Below are 19,119 nucleotides of genomic sequence, written 5' to 3' on the forward strand. Positions count from 1 at the left end.
TATTTTCTGGTTACAAAAGGTAGAAAAAAGGACATCTGGCATAGAATTAAGACAGTCTGGGAAAGGCTATCAAGTGATCTGTCCTGTCTAATTGAATTATGTATAAAATAAGTTTCTTCCCAGTTCCTCTTTTGTGTTATGAAAACCATCTCTATAAATCACTTTTTGTCTTGGAACTCTGAAGAGTTAGGTGACCTGGTTTAATATGCAAAAGCTAACTTTGCAGATTCAATCATAGATAGTTCTGTAACTTTGTATCAGTTTTCTTTTTCTTTTTGATATTCAATCTTAATACAATCAGTTTACAACTTATTTAACATTCCTCAATTTATGGGCATTCTCTCAATTCCTAATTCTTAGCTACCACAAAAAGAGATGTTATAAATATTTTTGAACAAATATGTCCTTTTTCTTTTAAAAAATTGATATTTTAGGGACATAGAACTAGCAGTAATATTTCTGTATCAAAAGGTAAGCATACTTTGACACCCTTATGGTCATACTTTCAAATTGCTTTCTAGAATGGTGGAATCAGTTCACAATTCCATCAACAATGTATTAGTGTCCTAGTTTTTTTTTTTTTTTTCATATTTCCTCTAAGAGTTATAATTTCTTTTTTTTTGTCATACTAAACAATTTGATGGGTATGAGGTAATAATCTAAATGTTTTGGATGAGTATTTACAAAACTAGAAATGCCAAGATTAGCAGAACAATAGAATAATTTTTAAATAAACCCATCTTATTTTTTTTCACATTTAAAAAATTAATTATAATTTTTTTTGACAGTACATATGCCTGGGTAATTTTTTATAACATTATCCCTTGTACTCACTTCTGTTCTGACTTTTCCCTTCCCTCCCTCCATCCCCTCCCCTAGATGGCAGGCAGTCTTGTACATGTTAAATACAATATATGTGTGCAGAACCGAATTTCTTGTTGCACAGGAAGAATTGGATTCGGAAGGTAAAAATAACCTGGGAAGAAAGACAAAAGCATAAACTTTTACACTCATTTCCCAGTGTTCCTTCTCTGGGTGTAGCTGATTCTGTCCATCATTGATCAATTGGAAGTGAATTAGATCTTCTCTTTGTCCAAGATATCCACTTCCATCAGAATACATCCTCATACAGTATCGTTGTTGAAGTGTACAATGATCTCCTGATTCTGCTAATTTCACTCAGCATCAGTTCATGTAAGTCTCTCCAAGCCTCTCTATATTCATCCCGCTGGTCATTTCTTACAGAACAATAATATTCCATAACATTCATATACCATAATTTACCCAACCATTCTCCAATTGATGGGCATCCATTCATTTTCCAGTTTCTGGCCGCTACAAAAAGGGCTGCCACAAACATTTTGGCACATACAGGTCTCTTTTCCTTCTTTAGTTTTCTTTGGGATATAAGCCCAGTAGTAGCACTGCTGAATCAAAGGGTATGCACAATTTGATAACTTTTGGGGCATAATTTCATACTGCTCTCCAGAATGGTTGGATTCTTTCACAACTCCACCAACAGTGCATCAGTGTCCCAGTTTTCCCACATCACCTCCAACATTCATCATTATCTTTTCCTGTCATCTTAGCCAATCTGACAGGTGTGTAGTGGTATCTCGGAGTTGTCTTAATTTGCATTTCTCTGATCAGTAGTGATTTGGAGCACTCTTTCATATGACTAGAAATAGTTTCAATTTCATCATCTGAAAATTGTTCATATCCTTTGACCATTTATCAATTGGAGAATGGCTTGATTTCTTATAAATTAGAGTCAGTTCTCTATATATTTTGGAAATGAGGCCTTTGTCCAACCTTTAACTGTAAAAATATTTTCCCAATTTGTTACTTCCCTTCTAATCTTGTTTACATTAGTTTTGAAATAAACCCATCTTAGAAAAAAAATTGAACAAGTTATAAATGAATTCCTAAAGAGAGCAGAGGGGAAAGCAGGACCAGATGGCTTTACAAATGAATTCTACTAAATACATAAAGAACAATTTATTTCAATGTGACTTAAACTGTTTGGGAAAAGTAGGCAAATTCCTTCTATAACAGTGATAACTATACCTGGCAGAATCCTAAGAGAGAAATAAAACTATAGACCAATATCCCTAGTGAATATTAATGCAAATAAATAAAATCTTTAACAAGGAGACTACAATTATAGATTACAAAGACTATACACTATGACCAAGATGAACTTAAACCAAGAATACAGGGCTAGTTTGAAACAAAGAAAATCATAAATATCATTGATCATATTAATAAGAAAAACAAGAATAAAAAATCATATGATTGTATCAATAAATTTAGATAAAGTTTTTGATCAGATATAACATTCATTCCTGTTTTTAAAAAACTAACACAAGAAAGCATAGAAATAAATGGAGCTTTCCTTCAAATGGAGCCAGCACTATTTGAATATGAAATAAGTTAGAGAACTTTCCATTAAGATTAGGGGTATAACAAGGATTTACATTATAAACTTTATTATTCAATATAGTGCTAAAATGCTAAAAAAAAATAATAATAACAATGAGAAAAGAAAAAGAAAGAAGTAAGCAAAATTACCACTTTTTGCAGATGACATGATGAATTGCTTTGGGAACTCTAGAGAGTCAACTTAAAAACTAATTGAAACAATTAGCAACCTTTTCAAAATTGCAGTATATAAAATAAACCCACATTCAATAGCAGTATTTCAGTATATTGTCAACAAAATCCATTAAGAAGAGATAGAGATGAATTTCATCAACCACAGATAGTATAAAACACCTGAAAATCTACCTGCCTACCTGAAATAGTTTTTCAAAGAAAGTACTCCAAAAGGTAGAGATGTGAAACAACTATGTCAGTTAAAGAAGATAATGTGTGCAGATTGATGGTAGAGATATTAGAGGATGAGACTAGTTCTTATTCCTTGTCTAAAACACTAAGTTGTAGAGAAAGGGAACTAGAAAAATAGAGTAGAACCATACCATGGATGGCCTTAAATTTGGTAAGCTACAGGAAGCAAATGAAGTTTTTGAACACAGAGCCAAGGATCAGATATTTGAAATAGGAAAATCTCTTTGGCATTGAGTTGAATGATAGATTCAAGTGGCATATAGAATGGAGGGAGAGACTAGCTAGGGATCAGTGAAAATAGTTAAGAAGAGACAATTAAAGCCTGAAACAAAGAAAGCTTGAGTGGCTAATTTAAGATCAGATAGTAAGAGATAAAGCAGGGATTATTTTTCTGGTCTTGTGAATCCAGAGCAGGAATTCTAATTCCTCTTTTTTCTCATAGATATGTTCATATGTACACATACACATGCATATATATATAAAGTATGTGTGGATGTATATACACATGCAAACACATAGTCCCACAAATAAAAAAGAAAAGAATATCTACCTGCTAAGATATACAGAGGAAGTATGTGAACTTAATTGCAAAATATCCCAGAGAAGGCAGATATAAATAAATATATAAGTATGAATTGCTCATGGATGGACTGAACCAATGTGATAAAAAGACAATACTATCTAACTTAATTTACTTATTCAGTGCCATACCAAAACTACCCAAAATTACTTTAGAGAGCTAGAAAAAATAAGAGCAAGATTCATTCAGAGGAACAAAAGGTCAAGAATATCAAAGGAATTTAAATAAAATGGGAAGGTATGGAACTTAGAAGTACCAAAATTCAAACTATACTACAAAGCCACAATCATCAAAATATTTAGGTGTTGTTTTGTCATTTGTCATTTGTCTTTGGCAAAAAAATTAGAAATTAAGGAGATATCCATCAATCAATGAATAATTGAACAAGTTATGGTAAATCTACATGATAGAATACCATTGTGCTATAAGAGAGGATGAAAGGGATGATTTCAAAGAAACCTGGGAAAATTTGTATGAACTAATGAAAAGTTAAGTGAGCAGAACCAAGGAGTACATTTTGTATAATAATAATACTATAAAAACAAACAAGTTTGAAGAACTTAATTCTGATCCATGACCACAGCAAAACATCATAGTAAATGTTACTCAACTACAGATAAAGAGGTGAAGGACTAGTGCAGATTGAATTTTATAATTTTTTCTTTCTTTTTCTTAAAACATGGCTAACTGGGAATTTCTTTTATTTGTATTGTAGTTGTAATAAATTTCTTTTTTTTTTTTTTGCTTTCTTTATGGATGGAGAAAGAGGAGGTATGAAAGAGGAAATTCAGAACTGAAAATAAAATAAAATGTTTATAAAAAGAGATCTTTGGTAACTCTGGAGAAAATAGTTTCAGTTTAAATGATGAGACTTGAAGAGAGAAAAGGAAGCAGATGCACCTATTATGAGTGACCTTAGACCGTTTAAATACATAGGAAAAAAAGTCAAAAAAACCACAATGATGGCCAGTGAAGATGGACAGGTCAAGTGAGAGTTTTTAAAGATGTTGGGGGCAGTAGAGAAGCATCTGGTAGACAAAAAGAGACAAGTTAATTGAGAAAGTGGAGAGGATAGAGGAAGCAATCTACTCAAAAAGATAGGGTGGACTAGGATCACTTGTGGAAGTATTTGCCTTGGCAAAAAGAAGGCCCTTGAGAGAGAGTGAAGGAAGAGATAGAGGCAGAAGGCACCCAGAAGATGGGAAATGAGGAAGAGGACAGAAGACAAAGTTCTTGGAGAATGGTCTCAATTTTTTCAGTGAAATAGGAGGCAAAGTTCTCAGTTCAGAGAGTGGGAGGAGTAAGAGGTATCAAGATGGATCCAAAAGTTTGAAAGAGTTGCTCAGGGAAGTATATAAAGAGATTACCTTAACTTTAAAAGGGTCCAATTGAGATTATATAACATGATATATAGTGGACTTGGTCACCATAATTTCATGATTTTCTCCAGCTTTGTTCAGCAGTACATCTGTTGGAATGAAAGCAAAGGATGATGGCAGAATGTAGTTCATGAAGGGATGATGGCACGAAAAAGAACAAAATGGTGGAGGGATTAGGGTCGTGGTGTGGAGAAAGAAGAGAGTCTGAATTGGATTGCAGGTAGGGGGGAAATAGAATGACTCTAGAGTTTGATCAGATAAGGGAATTTCAGAGTTTATGAACACAAACATAGAGAATTATATACATAATGGACATAGAGAACTTGTGAATGGGGAAAAATCAAGGGTGTGACCATCTCTGAGTTTTGTTGAGATGAAATAGAGGTCATGGGAAATGAAAGTTTGAGGGAGCATCAGTATGCATGTTGAACTTTCCTAGTATGAGAGCAAGAATTGGGGAGGAGAGGTTTTGAGTCAGATGCTGAGGTTGTTGAGGAAAGAAGAGGAGTATCCTGGAGATTGGGAGATGACTGGAATCTTGATTGGGTGGTAGATGTGAAGTGAATGAACCTCAAAGGAGGGAAGGTTGCTGGATGATGATGGTAAAGGGAGGATCTGGAAGTGGAAATAAGGAGCACGGAGTATTCTGACTCCCCTACCAAGACCAGTGAATGGGAGAGGGAGAGGAGAAATGAGCAAATGTACAACTGGGGGCAGAAAGGGTGGCCAGAGAAGTTTTAGGGAGCCTGGTCTCACTGAGTTCGGGAAAATGGAGGGACCAAGTAAGGAAAAGGTTAAAGATGAAAACAAATTTGTGTCCTTTGGTAGATGGATATATTTTCTCTGGAGAAGACATGTCAGAGAGCCCAGAGGAAGCAGAGGGGAGCTTTTGAGTAGGACCTTGGTGGGTTGGGTTGAGGGTTATGGGAATAAGGGAGTGGTCAGTAGAGATCAGAGAAGGGAGTTTAAACAAGGGACTCATTGGGATTGGGAGGCAATGATGAGTATGTTCACCACTGAGGAATGAGTTCAAATAGATTATCAATGTCCATAGAGATTCTTCCTCTTAGTGGAGATGTCTCAGGACATCCCCAGGGGAGAGAAGATGCCTGGGCAAGAAAGGTTTTTCAGGGAGACCAAGAAGTCCTTTAGGGCAGACATCTATGTACATGTGTACATATGTGTCTGTAATATAAATATGTTTATGTTTTTATGCTACCAAGTTATAATATAAATTTAAATCTTGTAATATATCACATGTATCACATTGTATATTACAAATATACACACAATGTCCTACCTAGTCAAGATGCTGGTAGCTGTTGTCTATCAACAACATACATGCATTCATACATACTATATACATATATATACATAAGTGTGTGCTATACATGTAAACTCACATATATCTTTTATATAAACAGTTCTTTTATATTGTTTTCCCCATTAGATTCTAACCTCCTATGGACCATTTTTAAAATTTTTATTTTTTTATTAAACCTTTTATTTTCAAAACATATGCATGGATAGTTTTCCAACATTAGCCCTTGCAAAACCTTGTTTTCCAAATTTCCCCCTCTTCCTTCACCCCTCCCCTACATGGCAAGTACTTCAATATATGTTAAACATGGCAGAAATATATGTTAAATCCTATATATGCAGCCATATTTATACAATTATCCTGCCGCACAAGAAAAATCAAATCAAATTGGAAAAAATGAGAAAGAAAATAAAATGCAAGCAAACAGCCACAAAAAGAGTGAGAATTCTGTGTTGTGATCCACACTCAGTTCCTCAGTCCTCTCTGGTATAGATGGCTCTCTTCATCACAAGATTATTGGATCAAATCATTGTTGAAGAGTCACACTATGGACTATTTTTGCAATTTATTTTTCTTGCCATTCCCCAAGTTTAGCGCAGTATCTGGCAAATAGTAAGAGGTTAATAAATACTTGTTAATGAAAAGAAAATATAGATTACCTAATAGCGACAACATTGTCTTGCTCCTCGGTTTTGCCTTTGGAACTTACTTTTGTTCTCTGTTGTGTATTTTTGAAAAATTAATTTGAATGGATAAGTTTTTTATTTTTATGTCTCCAGAATTTTCTGCAAGGTCCCTTTCTCTGAGAGAATCACACAGTGGAACAAATGTTTTTCAAAGAGTAGAAGAAGGGGGAAGAGGAAAAAAAAAGATACACTGAGCAAACATGAAAATATATGCACTTTGCCACACCCATGGACCTCCTTCGACCTCCCCCCCTACATACACACTACATCAGAATGGGATGACAGTGTTTTTTCATTTGCTTCTTGGGGGCCATGATGAGGTCCTCCCACTCCCCCAGCAAAGACAAAACCCTTTCCTGTTTCTTGGGAGTTCCAGGAGAGGGAAAGATGCCTTCAGGATCCAAACTTAACCAGACCCATTCTGACCCCCATCAGCCACCGGGAGCTTGACTGCCTTGGCAAGACTGGCCGGGGGGAGGGCAAACAAAGGACAGAAGGAGCCACCTGATGGGAGATGGGATGGGAGGGGCTGGTCCTCGGTGCCTGCTTTGTGCTAGGCCCATGGTGGCAGATGAAACGCAAGTCTAGGATGGCAGGGCCTGGTTCCAGGCAGGACAGTGGGGAGGGCGCACGGCTTCCCTGTCTTCCTTAGGCTCCCCGAGAAAGCTACCCTGGCTCTGCCCCTCCTCAGTCTCATTCCCTCTTCTCAGCTCTGGGAGCCCCAGGGTGTAACGCGGTGTCTGCTGCCCTCTGGTGGCCAACAGGCTCTGCTTGGATCAGCCCAGAGCAAAGAGGTCGTCGCTTCACTGACTATGGGGGTCGGGAAAAATTTGGCAACAGTAAATGGCATCAAGCATTCTGCCAAGATTTAATTCTTTATGTAAAAACAAACAAGCACATCCATCTCATCCGTATGCAAATTCGGTTTTAATGGCAAAATTCTATGTAAGCCAAAGAATGGTTTTGAAACCATTATGGTTTATTATCAGTAAATGTTTGATTTGTTGGTTGTTGGTCTTCATTCTTGAAGAAGCCAGAATGACCTCACTATGTTAGAGCCGAGTCACAGGAGTCCGACTGTGGCTGCTCAGACCACCTCGGGCTCGGAGTGCTCTGCCACAGGTCGGGCACGAATAGTCCGAGAACACTTGAGGCGCATCCCCCATTTCTTCTGAGCTAACTCAGGTCTGCGGTGCTGCTGGGCAGCCCCGTGCCAACGTCTCCCTGTCATACAATCAGTTCTAAAGTACTCAAGAGAGCCTTTGAGAACGCCCTTGTTCTGACCACTTTGTGAGTGCTTGCCCTGTGACAGGGATTCTCCATAAAATAGTCTTTTTGCCAAGTGCACATTTGACATTCAAACAATACGGCTCTCCCCATGGAGGTGAGCTCCCTGCAGCAGAGTTGGAGTGCTCGCAGTTTGGTTCTAGAAAGGACCTCAGCACCTGGTACCTTCTCCTGCCGGGGAGCTTCAGAATTCCTAAGACAATTCAAATGGACTCAATTCAGTTTCCTGGAGTGCTGCTGGTAGGATTGTCCAGGTTATCAGGCATACAGCAATGAGGTCAGCACAATGGCTCTGCAGACCATCAGTTTGGGAGTCAGTGTAATACCTCTCCTCTCCCACACTTTCCTTCAGAGCCTCCCAAACGCTGAGCTAGCTCTGGCAATGCGTGTGTCAGCCTCATTATCAATGTGGACATCCCTGGGAAAAATACTGCCAAAGGAAGTGAACTTTTCCATGCCATTCAAGCATACATCCACATGTGAGTGCTGGGTTTTTTGGTTATTGTTGTTGTTTGTTTGCTTTTTGGTGTTAGTCCTTCAGCCAAAATCAGCACAAGCAGCAGAAAACTGATCTTACATTATTGCATCTCAGCTTTGGAGGCTGCGTGGAGTGCACAATCATCTGCGAACTAAACATCAGGCACCAACCTCCCTCCGCTTTAGCTTTGGCTCATAGCCTTTTCAAGGTGCAGTAGCTGACTTTGATGCTGTTTGTCCTCAGGTGTTTGACAACATGGCTGAAAACATTCTGCTAAAAAGCCTGGGAGCAAGCACACAGCCTTGTTTTACTCCACTGGTGAGTGGGAAAGCTGGAGAACTTTGTCCATTGTCCAGAAGCCAAGCAAGCGTGCTCCATGAAATTATGTACATTACTGATGAACTTCTCTGGGCAACTGAATTTTGACATAATTTTCTATAAACTCAAAACCTTGGCCAGATCTACAAATGTTTTGTGCAGACCTCTCTTCCACTCTTGGCATTTCTTCTGGAGTTGTTGGGCAGCAAACACCCTATCAACTCAGCCCCTTCTGAAGCTATACCGAATCTCGGGTAGATGACCTTCTTCAGGCATAGGATCCAGGCAAGAATCTTGTCAACAATGACTAAGAAAGAGACACCCCTGTGATTGTCACTGGACTATCTTTTCTCTTTTCCTTTATAGATATGGACAACGAAGGTATCCTTGAAATCCCAGTATAACCTCCACTTGACATATAATCTGAAAAATTTTGGTCAGTTTGATCAATGGACCCACCCACTTTGTAAATCTCAGCTGGAATAGAATCAGCACCAATTGCTTTGCCACATGAAAGGAACCTAATGGCATTCAAAGCCCTTCTTCAGTTGGAACTTGCGCGTAGCAGTGATTGATTTCGAACTGAGGTAAGTAGTCAGTGGCTTCAGCATTGATTAATGATGGTCTGTTGAGAACACTATGGAAGTGTTTAGATCATCTCTCTAGGATCATATCCTTATCATTTGTCAATGTGGTTCTATCAGAATTGAATAGTTGAAATGCGCCATAGGTCTTTGGCCCATAAAGAGCCTTCAGTGCATGATAAAAGTGCTTTGGACTGTGACTATCAGTATAAAATTGAATTTCATCTGCCTTCTTACTGAGCCAAGAATCCTGCATCTCTCTTAAGTTTCTATTGGACTTTACTTGGAATTGAGTGCTACTTGCTTAGAGATGGATTAACTATCTGCTGGTATACCCTGTGGAATTCTCAGTTTTCATTTAGTAACCTTTGAATTTCTCCATCATTTTTATCTAACTTCAGTCTTGATGTCTGTGAGTGCTCTGACCCAGATGAACAAATGGAGTAGTGCATACCAAATCTTTGAAAGCTGCCTATTCCTTTTCTGCTCTATTGTTGTCAACTGTGTCTCAATTCAACTTACCCTCCAAGTTAGCAGCACACTGTTCCCAAAGAAGCAGTCTAATCCGCTGATATTAATTCTTCTGGTAGTCTTTTTGGCTCGGAGCTGCCATTTTTGTCCAATGTGAATATTCATCTTGGAGAGGATAAGTCTATGGTCAGTCCAGCACTCTGCATTACACACTGACTTTGTCACTCTCATCTCCCGTCTGTCTCTTCATGTTACAATCACATAGTCTATGGAATGCCAGTGTTTACTGCAAGGGTGCATCCATGAAGTTTTATGTGGTTGGCAAACAGTGTTGGTGCTGAGATGTTTATGAGAGGCACAAGTCCTTAGTAGCAAGTGACAATTGTTGTTGCTGTTTCCAACTCCACTCCTCCCAAGGACTCCCTGCCATGTCTGGTAGACTGAGCCTACTCTGGCATTAAAGTCACCCAGAATCATAAGTTTGTCCTCTTTTGACACATTGATGATAAGCATCTCCAGATCTTCAAAGGATTTTTCTTTGCCCTCATTAGGGTTTGTCATGGTGATAGAATAGGCACTGAAAATGGTAGCATGGCGTTTTCTTGCAAATGGCAATTGCATTATCATGAACCTGTCATTCACTCTTTTTAGAAGGCATTCAAGCTTGTTTACTAAATTAGTTTTTTATTTTATTTTATTTTATTTTTCTGAGGCAATTGGGGGTAAATGACTTGCCCAGGGTCACACAGCTAGGAAGTGTTAAGTATCTGAGACCATATTTGAACTCGGGTCCTCCTGACTTCAAGGCTGGTACTCTATCCACTGTGCCACCTAGCTGCCCCCAAATTAGTTTTGATTGCAAAATCTACATTAGTTTCACAATGCTCCCCTTCACTGAGGCTACTCCAGAAAAATGTTTATCTGACTTTGATGTTCCCAAGCTGGCTTCATTTGCCAACTTTGTTTCACTCAGGGATGCTATTTGCTTGTGATACCTGTTGAATTCTCTAGCAACAAGAGCTGTTCATCTTTCAAGTCTACTGGATTTTATGTTGTCTGTAAGTGGGCACACATTCCATGTACCTATGGTGAGGGGAATCAACTTTGTAGAAATGTATGTACATTTTTGGGTATGTTTCAACCACAGGGTGGGATTCCTGCCTGCTGCAGTAATGAGTCCAGGGCTGGTAAGCAGAGAATTTTTAGGACACCTTCTCTAGCCTCTTCTTCTCATCTGGAGGTGAGCAATGCAATCCTTAAAAAGCTGCTCAGATAATCAGGGGGCTGCAGAATCCCATCCTTGTTTCCAGGAAGAACATGACCATAGAGCCTGGGCCACCTGTGCGCAGGTTTGTGATTACAGCTTCCAGGATATCCAGCTATTTTGTCCCTTACCCACAGGACTTTGAGATAGGAAGAAATGGTAAAATGGTCATGATGATGTCTTCTGATTCATGCATAAATTGGACTTAAGTGAGGCAGAGTTAGACAAAGTCATCAGCCTTATTGTCTCTTCTGGAGTAAATGCTGTCTAGTGGCAAGATAGTATCCAGACAACTAACTGGTGATGATAAAGATGCGCTGGATGGCCTTGGTGTCTTCCATGTCTAACCAAGCTCGAAGCACTCCACAACACCCGCTTCGCCTGCCTGCGTGGCCATCATCTGCCCATTTTACCAGGAGAAGTCTTCAACTCCCTCCCAATTCACCCAACTGAGTGAGACCACTCAGTTACATTTAACCCGGGTCAGCCCTTCTGCCTTAAAGGTAAACCGAGATGTGGCCGCTGGGCATGCTACACCTTCTCGGAGCCACAGGTAAGACTTAGATGGATCAGGTGGACACCCAAAGTGATTTGATTTGTTTACTTATTTTATATACCTAAACATCCAGATTCAGATGCAAATTTCTTGGGCAAAAAGGGATCACAAGAAAAGTTTAAGAAGCCCTAGGCTAGAGGATTCATGGGACCCCTTTCTGATCTGCAAATTTACCATGATCTCCATTTTGAAGATGTCTTATCCTTCCTCCACCTCCCAACCTCTGAAGCCAGAAACAGCACAGCTTGTTTCCTTGAGGAAAGTAGTGACTCAACCATTCAAAATGGGGCAATCTTAGGGAAGAGCAAAGGGAGAACACTTGAGAGCTGGACATCTGGGGAATAATAATAATAATAACTAATGTCAATTAGTATTGTGTAGCCTTTAAGGTTTGCAAAGTACTTTACTTTTTATCACAATCAACTGTGATGGACATGACTCTTTTCAACAATGAGGCGATTCAAGGCGATTTCAATAGACTTGGGAAGGAAAGAACAAACTATCTGCATCCAGAGGGAAAACCATGGAGAGTGAATGTGGATCAAAACATAGTATTCTCACCTTTTTTTGTTGTTTTGTCATTATTGTTTTGCTTGATTTTTTCCTTTCATGTGTTTTTCTCCTTTTGATCTGATTTTTCTTGTGCAGCAAGACTATGTGCCCTATAAGAAATGAGCTAAATTATAAACCTAAATCCATTCTTCTCTCCAGAGACTGAAGTGGTACAAAGAGAGGGGGGGATTAAGTCTCACAAGCATTGAGGGATAAGCTTTACAATTGTGATTGTGCTTTTATATCAATATTCTTTTTGCAATGTGAATTTGATAGTTAGGTGACTAAGTAGAACTGACCATATATATATAAAAATATATATATATATATATATATATATATATATATATATATATATATTTTTTTTTTTTTTTGCCTGAGTCATTTGGGATTAAATGACTTGCCCAGAATCACACAGCTGTGTTAAGTGCTTGAGACCATATTTGAACTCATGTCCTCCTGACTTCAGGGCTGGTGCTCTATCCACTGCACCACCTATCTGCCTCTTATTTTATTATTTTTAATACTTACTTTTTATTTTCAAAATATATGCAAAGATAATTTGACATTCACTCTTTCAAAAGCCCATGTTCTTGACAAGAGTCAGGGCCTGGAGCCAGAATAAGGCTGACTATAGTAATTTACATACTCCTTCTATACCCCACCTCCTCTCTTCTCCAAGACCATCAGAGTGTCTTGGTCCCAATGAGTCCTTCCCAAGGGACTCAAAGGAACCCTCTTGGTTATCACCCAGGAAATGATGGCCGACAGACAGACAACTAGGTTGGAGGCAAACCCAGGGCCTATTTCCAAAACATGTTTAGGTTTAAAGGATCTTCAAGTAATACTGGAGATGGTGAGAGTGAGGAGGAACAAGATCATCCTGGGAGTCTCAGCAATCTCCAAGCCAAGTCCCAAATCTTTGATGGTGAAGTCGGAAAGGAGATGTAAAGAGGTAGGAGAGACAGGGTCCCTTGCCTGAGGCAGCTAGGCAGCTCAAAGAACAGAATTCTGGGCCTGAAGTCAGGGAGACCTGAGCACAAATAGCCGTGTAATCCTAGCAAATCACTTAACCTCTGTCTGCCTCAGTTTGCTCAACTTAAAAAAAAGAGAGAGAGAGAGAGAAAGAGAGAGAGAGAGAGATAATAGTAACATATTTCTTCCAGGATAGCTGTAAGGATCAATAATCTAATATTTATAAAGTGTTTACCACTATGCCTGGCACATAGTAGGCACTTAGAAGCATTAATAAATAATTTACTCCCTTTGCCACTCAGGGAATTGCCAGTCTGTGCAGGACTAGAAAGTTGGGTTAAATCTAATAAATGTATAAAAAAGAGAGAGTTTCAAGTTTTGCACGAGAGTTTAGGAATCAGTTTCCAAAGTGTAGAACAAAGTAGATCTGGCCCAGCTAAGAGGATTTTGGAGCCTGCTGGCATTGCCCAAGAAGCCCTGACAGCCTGGGCTGGCATGGCCAGGGCACCTCACCTGGAGACTCTTGGCTTTCCCTGTCACATGGGTGGGAGAGCCTCCTGTGATTGGCTGCCTCGCTGCCAAGGCCACATCTTTCAGACTTTTCAAACTGTACCCTTTTTTTTTTGTGGGACCTTTCCTCTTGCATTTAGAGGAAAAAGATTATCATTTACCCACAGCATAGAGGCCATAAACTGATTTGGGAAGGGGAGACACACCTCCCACACACACCTTCATCTTGGTTCAGAGATATGAGCCTGGATTCTATTCCTTGCTGGTATTTTGGGTTTCAGGAGGCGATCCCCCTAGAATTTGTGAGCCTGAGAGCCAGGATTCCAGCAGGATGAGGCAGCCAGCCAACCTGACATGGAAATGCAGAGAAACCCCAGTGTCTTGGACTTAAGTCCTAGGGGAGCTTAGGGCTTGGAACCTGCACTATCTGCCCTATAAGAAAGGAGCTAAATTATAAACCTAATCCCATTCCTCTCTCCAGAGACTGAAGTGTACAAAGAGAGGGGGGGATTAAGTCTCACAAGTGTTGAGGGATCATCTTTACAATTGTGATTGTACTTTTATATAAATATCTTTTTTGTAATGTGAATTTCATAGTTAAATGTGGAAGTGGCCTTCTTGAGAGAATACAACAGTGAGGCTGAAATCATATTTGCAAAATTCTGGATATCCCCAAATCTCCCCAAATGATACTAGAGAACCCTGGGAGAGGGGTAAAATATAATATGCCTGACCTTCCTGAAAATGAGGAAGTAAACAGCATCAATGGGGCTGAAATCATATTTGCGAAATCCTGGATGTCCCCAAATCTCCCTAAATGGTACTAGGGAACTCTGGGAAAGGAATGAAATATAACATGTCTGACCTTCCTGGAAGTGAGGGCCAAAGTAGACAGTGTTGCATAACCTACAGTTCAGCACAGAGCAGCCATCTCATTTCCCACATCCTCTCTGGATGTCTCCATCATGTCCAAGGACCCTCATCATCTTGTAAGAGGGAAAGGGGGTATTACTCCCCACCTTACCCTCTGCCCATGGGATCCCTCTAATTGTAGAAAGTGGGGGGGAGGAAGACATCTTCCTAAAACTTTGATCTAAGGAGGGTTACAGGCCATCAGTCTCTCCATTTTCCAACCTGCTATATTTCTCTGGACTTTGTCAACCCTCCCCCCCCTCACCAAGTGAATATCTTGCCTGTCTTTATGTCTCCTTTTTTCAGTTTTCTTTTGTATATTGTCTCTTCCCATTGGACTGTAAGTTCCTTGAGAGCAGGTGTTATGCCCTGATTTGTTATTATTTCCTGAATAAAGGCCACCCCTCCCCACCTTCCTTGCCATTAGGACTTGGAGAACTCAGTCAGGAAAAACCTTGGAGCTCCGAATATCTTTACATACCATCATGTCATAAAACCCAGGTGTATTATTCCAATCCTTGCTAGGAGAATTCTCCCTCCATTTGAGTATTGCCCCTCGTCTCCTGCCCTTGACCTTATCTTGACCCTTATACTGTCAGGATTAAGTTATGATCTTTTCCTGGATTTATGGATTGTTCACCCACCCAGTGTCCTTTTCCCCCCTTACTGCCTTTGTTTCTCCTATAAGATTGTATACTTAGGTTATTGTATTCCATTTGCAAACCCTAGTTAGCTAAAACTGTATATAAGTTCTCTGCCTCAGTTCTTCTGGGCCGGAATGATATGGACATGAGCAAACTCTCCACATTAAAAAATTAAAAATCTCAATCTCTCTCTTGCCTCAGTTTCTCTGGCATTACATTGGGACTGTTTTTCATAGTGTATCCCCAGTGCTTAGTATAGTGCCTGGCACATAGTTGGTGCCTAATAAATCTTTGCTGACTGACTCCTTTGGAAAAGATCCAAGAGACTGGTTGGCCTGAAAATTTGCCAGGTCAAGAAGAGAAAGTAATAGTCAACTCAGGCCATGTTGGGCTGCAGTGAGAGAAAGACAGAACTTCTATGAACAAGGAACGGAGAATCCCTGTGCCCCAGTCAGAGTCCATATGGAGAGCTGGGCTCGAGTCTGGGCCTCATGTTAGGAAGGTCAATAGAGGATGGCCAGAGTAGGACAGCCAGGCTGAGGGAGGGATTCGACTCAATGTCATGTGAGAATCGTCAAAGGATGCTAGGAAAAAGAAAACACCAGGATGGGCCTGCGGGGATAGAGCATTACAGCCCTCCTCCTACCTCCTGTGGTCTCATCCTGATGCTCGGTGATGTATCTGTGAGCTCCTTCGTGAAATCTCCATTTGCCAAGTGTCCAAGACAGCATCTAGGGAGGTCTGATGAAACCATTATCTAATCCAATCAGATCTAATCTTCAAACACTTGAAAGACATTATTCTGTCTTGTATCTGAGAAATATATAGAAAGACACAGAGGGAAATTGTCCAGAGGCTGATTCAGCCTCTTCAAGAAGAAATACTTTCTAAGAATAAGAGTGGAACAGGATGCTTTGTGAGGGTGGGGGAAGGAGAGAGAAAGACTGGAAAATCTGTGCCCAGAGGTGAGAATGCAATGGTTAGGGATGGGGCAGAAGGAACTTTTTGAATCTATTGAACTTGAATCCATTAATAATGTCAGCAAAGTTTTAGGATATAATATAAACCCACATAAATCATCCCCACGTCAATATGTGGCCAACAAAGCCCAGCAGCAAGAGATAAAAAGAGAAATTTCATTTAAAATAACTGTAGACAAAATATTTGAGAGTCTACCTGTTAAGATAAACTCAGGAACTCTATGAACACAATTACAAAACTCTTCTCACACAAATAAAGGAAGAAATAAACAATTGGAAAAATATCAATTGCTTATGGGTAGGTAGAGCTAACATAATAAAAAAGATGCTTCTACCTAAATTAATCCACTTATTCAGTGTCATACCAAGCTTCCAAAAATTATATTTATGATAACAAAATTCATCTGTAAAAAAGAAAAGTTCAAGAATATCGAGGGAATTAATGGGGGGAAATGCAAAGAATGGTAACCTAGCAGTACCAGATCTATAAAACTCTATTATAAAGTGGCAGTCATCAAAACCATCTGGTACTAGTTGAGAAGTAGTGAATAAGTGGAATAGATAAGGTACAGAAACCAGTGACTATAAAATCTACCATTTGATAAACCCAAAGTCACCACGTTGTGGGATAAGAACTCACTGTTTGACAAAAATTGCTGGGAACACTAAAAAATATCCTTTGATCCAGCAGTGTCTCTATTAGCTGTGTATCCTAAAGACATCAGAAAAGAAGGAAAAAGACCCACATGTGCAAAAATATTTGTAGCAGCTCTTTTTGTGGTAGCAAAGAATTGGGAAATGAGTGGATGCCCATTAATTGGGGAATAACTGAATAAATTGTGTATGGCATAAGAAAGTAATGGAATATTATTGTTTTATAAAAATGGTGAACAGATTGATTTTAGAAAAGCCCGGAAAGATTTGCATGAACTGATACTGAATGAAGCGAGCAGAATTAGGAAAATATCATACACAGAAACAACAAGATTGTGTAATGATCAATTAAGATAAATTTTGGTCTTCTCAGCATTTCAGTGAGGCGATTCCAATAAACTTTGGATGGGAAATGCCATGCACATCCAGATAGAGAACTATGGAGACTAAATGCAGATTGAAGCACACTATTTTCACCTTTTTTTCTTCCTTATGGTTTGTCCTTTTTGTTCCAATTTTTATCTCACAGCGTGACTCCTGAAAATGTGTAAAAAAAATGAACGTACATGTAAAACCTAAAATAAATAAATGCTAAAAAAAAAAATGAAAGAAATGGACAAAAGACAACAATCAGGCACTATGCTGAGCACTTTTCAAATGTTATCTCATTCCCTGTGAGCTCTAGATAGTGTCCACTTTTCATCTTCCTCCATGGTTTCCAGTTCAGAGCCCTTCATAATGTTTCAAACAATTCACACAATCTTTATTCCAGTCCAACTATCCTCCTTGCTGTCCCCAGAATTCCCACCTCTGCCTTTTCACAGGCTTAGAAGGCATTGATTGCCTCCTCACTTCTGCTTCTTGGAGTGAGAATAGCTGGCCCAGAACCTTCCTCAAAATGGAGGTTCTGGAAGAAACTCACCAATCGAAGGTAGGGGCCACAAGACAGGAGGGATGTTTCAGAAAGATAAAGACCCAGGGAGCTTCCAGAGGGAGAAGGCGTGCTTAAGGCATGATGGCAAAGTCTGGAGAGTTGGCAGTAGAGCTGGAAGAGGAATGGCTGGCATATGGTTGCCCGGGACAGAGGCTTCCTGCAGAAGGCAAGACTGGAACTGTGTTTCTCTTTTTTTTTTTTTCTTGGGGAGGCAATTATTCTGCATGTTGTTGTTCAGCCATTTCAATCCTGTCTAACTCTGTGATCCCTTTAAGTGACTTGCCCAGAGTCACACAATTAATAAGTGTCCGCATTTGAAATGAGGTTCTCCTGATTGTTGGAGTGGTGCTCTATTCACTGTGCCATCTAATTGCTCCTCCAGTTTGGTCTTGAAGGGATTAAAAGAAACAGAGCTAGGGGCAGCTAGATGGCGCTGTGGATAGAGCACTAGCCTTGAAGTCAGGAGGACCCGAGTTCAAATCTAGTCTCAGACACTTAACACTTCCTAGCTGTGTGACCCTGGGCAAGTCACTTAACCCCAATTGCCTGAGCAAAAAAAGGAAAGGAAAGGAAAGGAAAGGAAAGGAAAGGAAAGGAAAGGAAAGGAAAGGAAAGGAAAGGAAAGGAAAGGAAAGGAAAGGAAAGGAAAGGAAAGGAAAGGAAAGGAAAGGAAAGGAAAGGAAAGGAAAAAGGAAAGGAAAGGAAAAAGGAAAGGAAAAAGGAAAGGAAAAAGGAAAGGAAAAAGGAAAGGAAAGGAAAAACTGACCAGTATGGGGAGATGGCCATAAGCACTTGACCAATAAGTGGCCCTATTTGCCAGCCGGTGGCCTGTGTACCAGTCCCTCAGCCCCTTGCAGATGTTTTGATCTCTTTATCATCCAGTCATCATCCCAATCATCCTGAATCAAAGGCTATGCACAGTTTGATGGCCCTTTGGGCAGAGTTCCAAAGTGTTCTTCCTTTTCAAGCCCTCTTTCATTTGTTAATTGGAATTCTAGGTTTTGTATAGATTCTCCTGGAGGGTCAAGGTCAAGGTCAAGGTCTATCAACCAATGAGATTCTGTATTTTGAGTTTACTCTATCGTATTGTCTGGTTATCAAGTTCTATAAAACTAAGACCCTGGAGAAAGGGGGCAAATAGGGTCACTTATTGGTCAAGTGCTTATGGCCATCTCCCCATACTGGGC

The sequence above is a fragment of the Sminthopsis crassicaudata genome, chromosome 4 (genome assembly GCF_048593235.1).
Source record: "Sminthopsis crassicaudata isolate SCR6 chromosome 4, ASM4859323v1, whole genome shotgun sequence".
Taxonomy (NCBI): domain Eukaryota; kingdom Metazoa; phylum Chordata; class Mammalia; order Dasyuromorphia; family Dasyuridae; genus Sminthopsis; species Sminthopsis crassicaudata.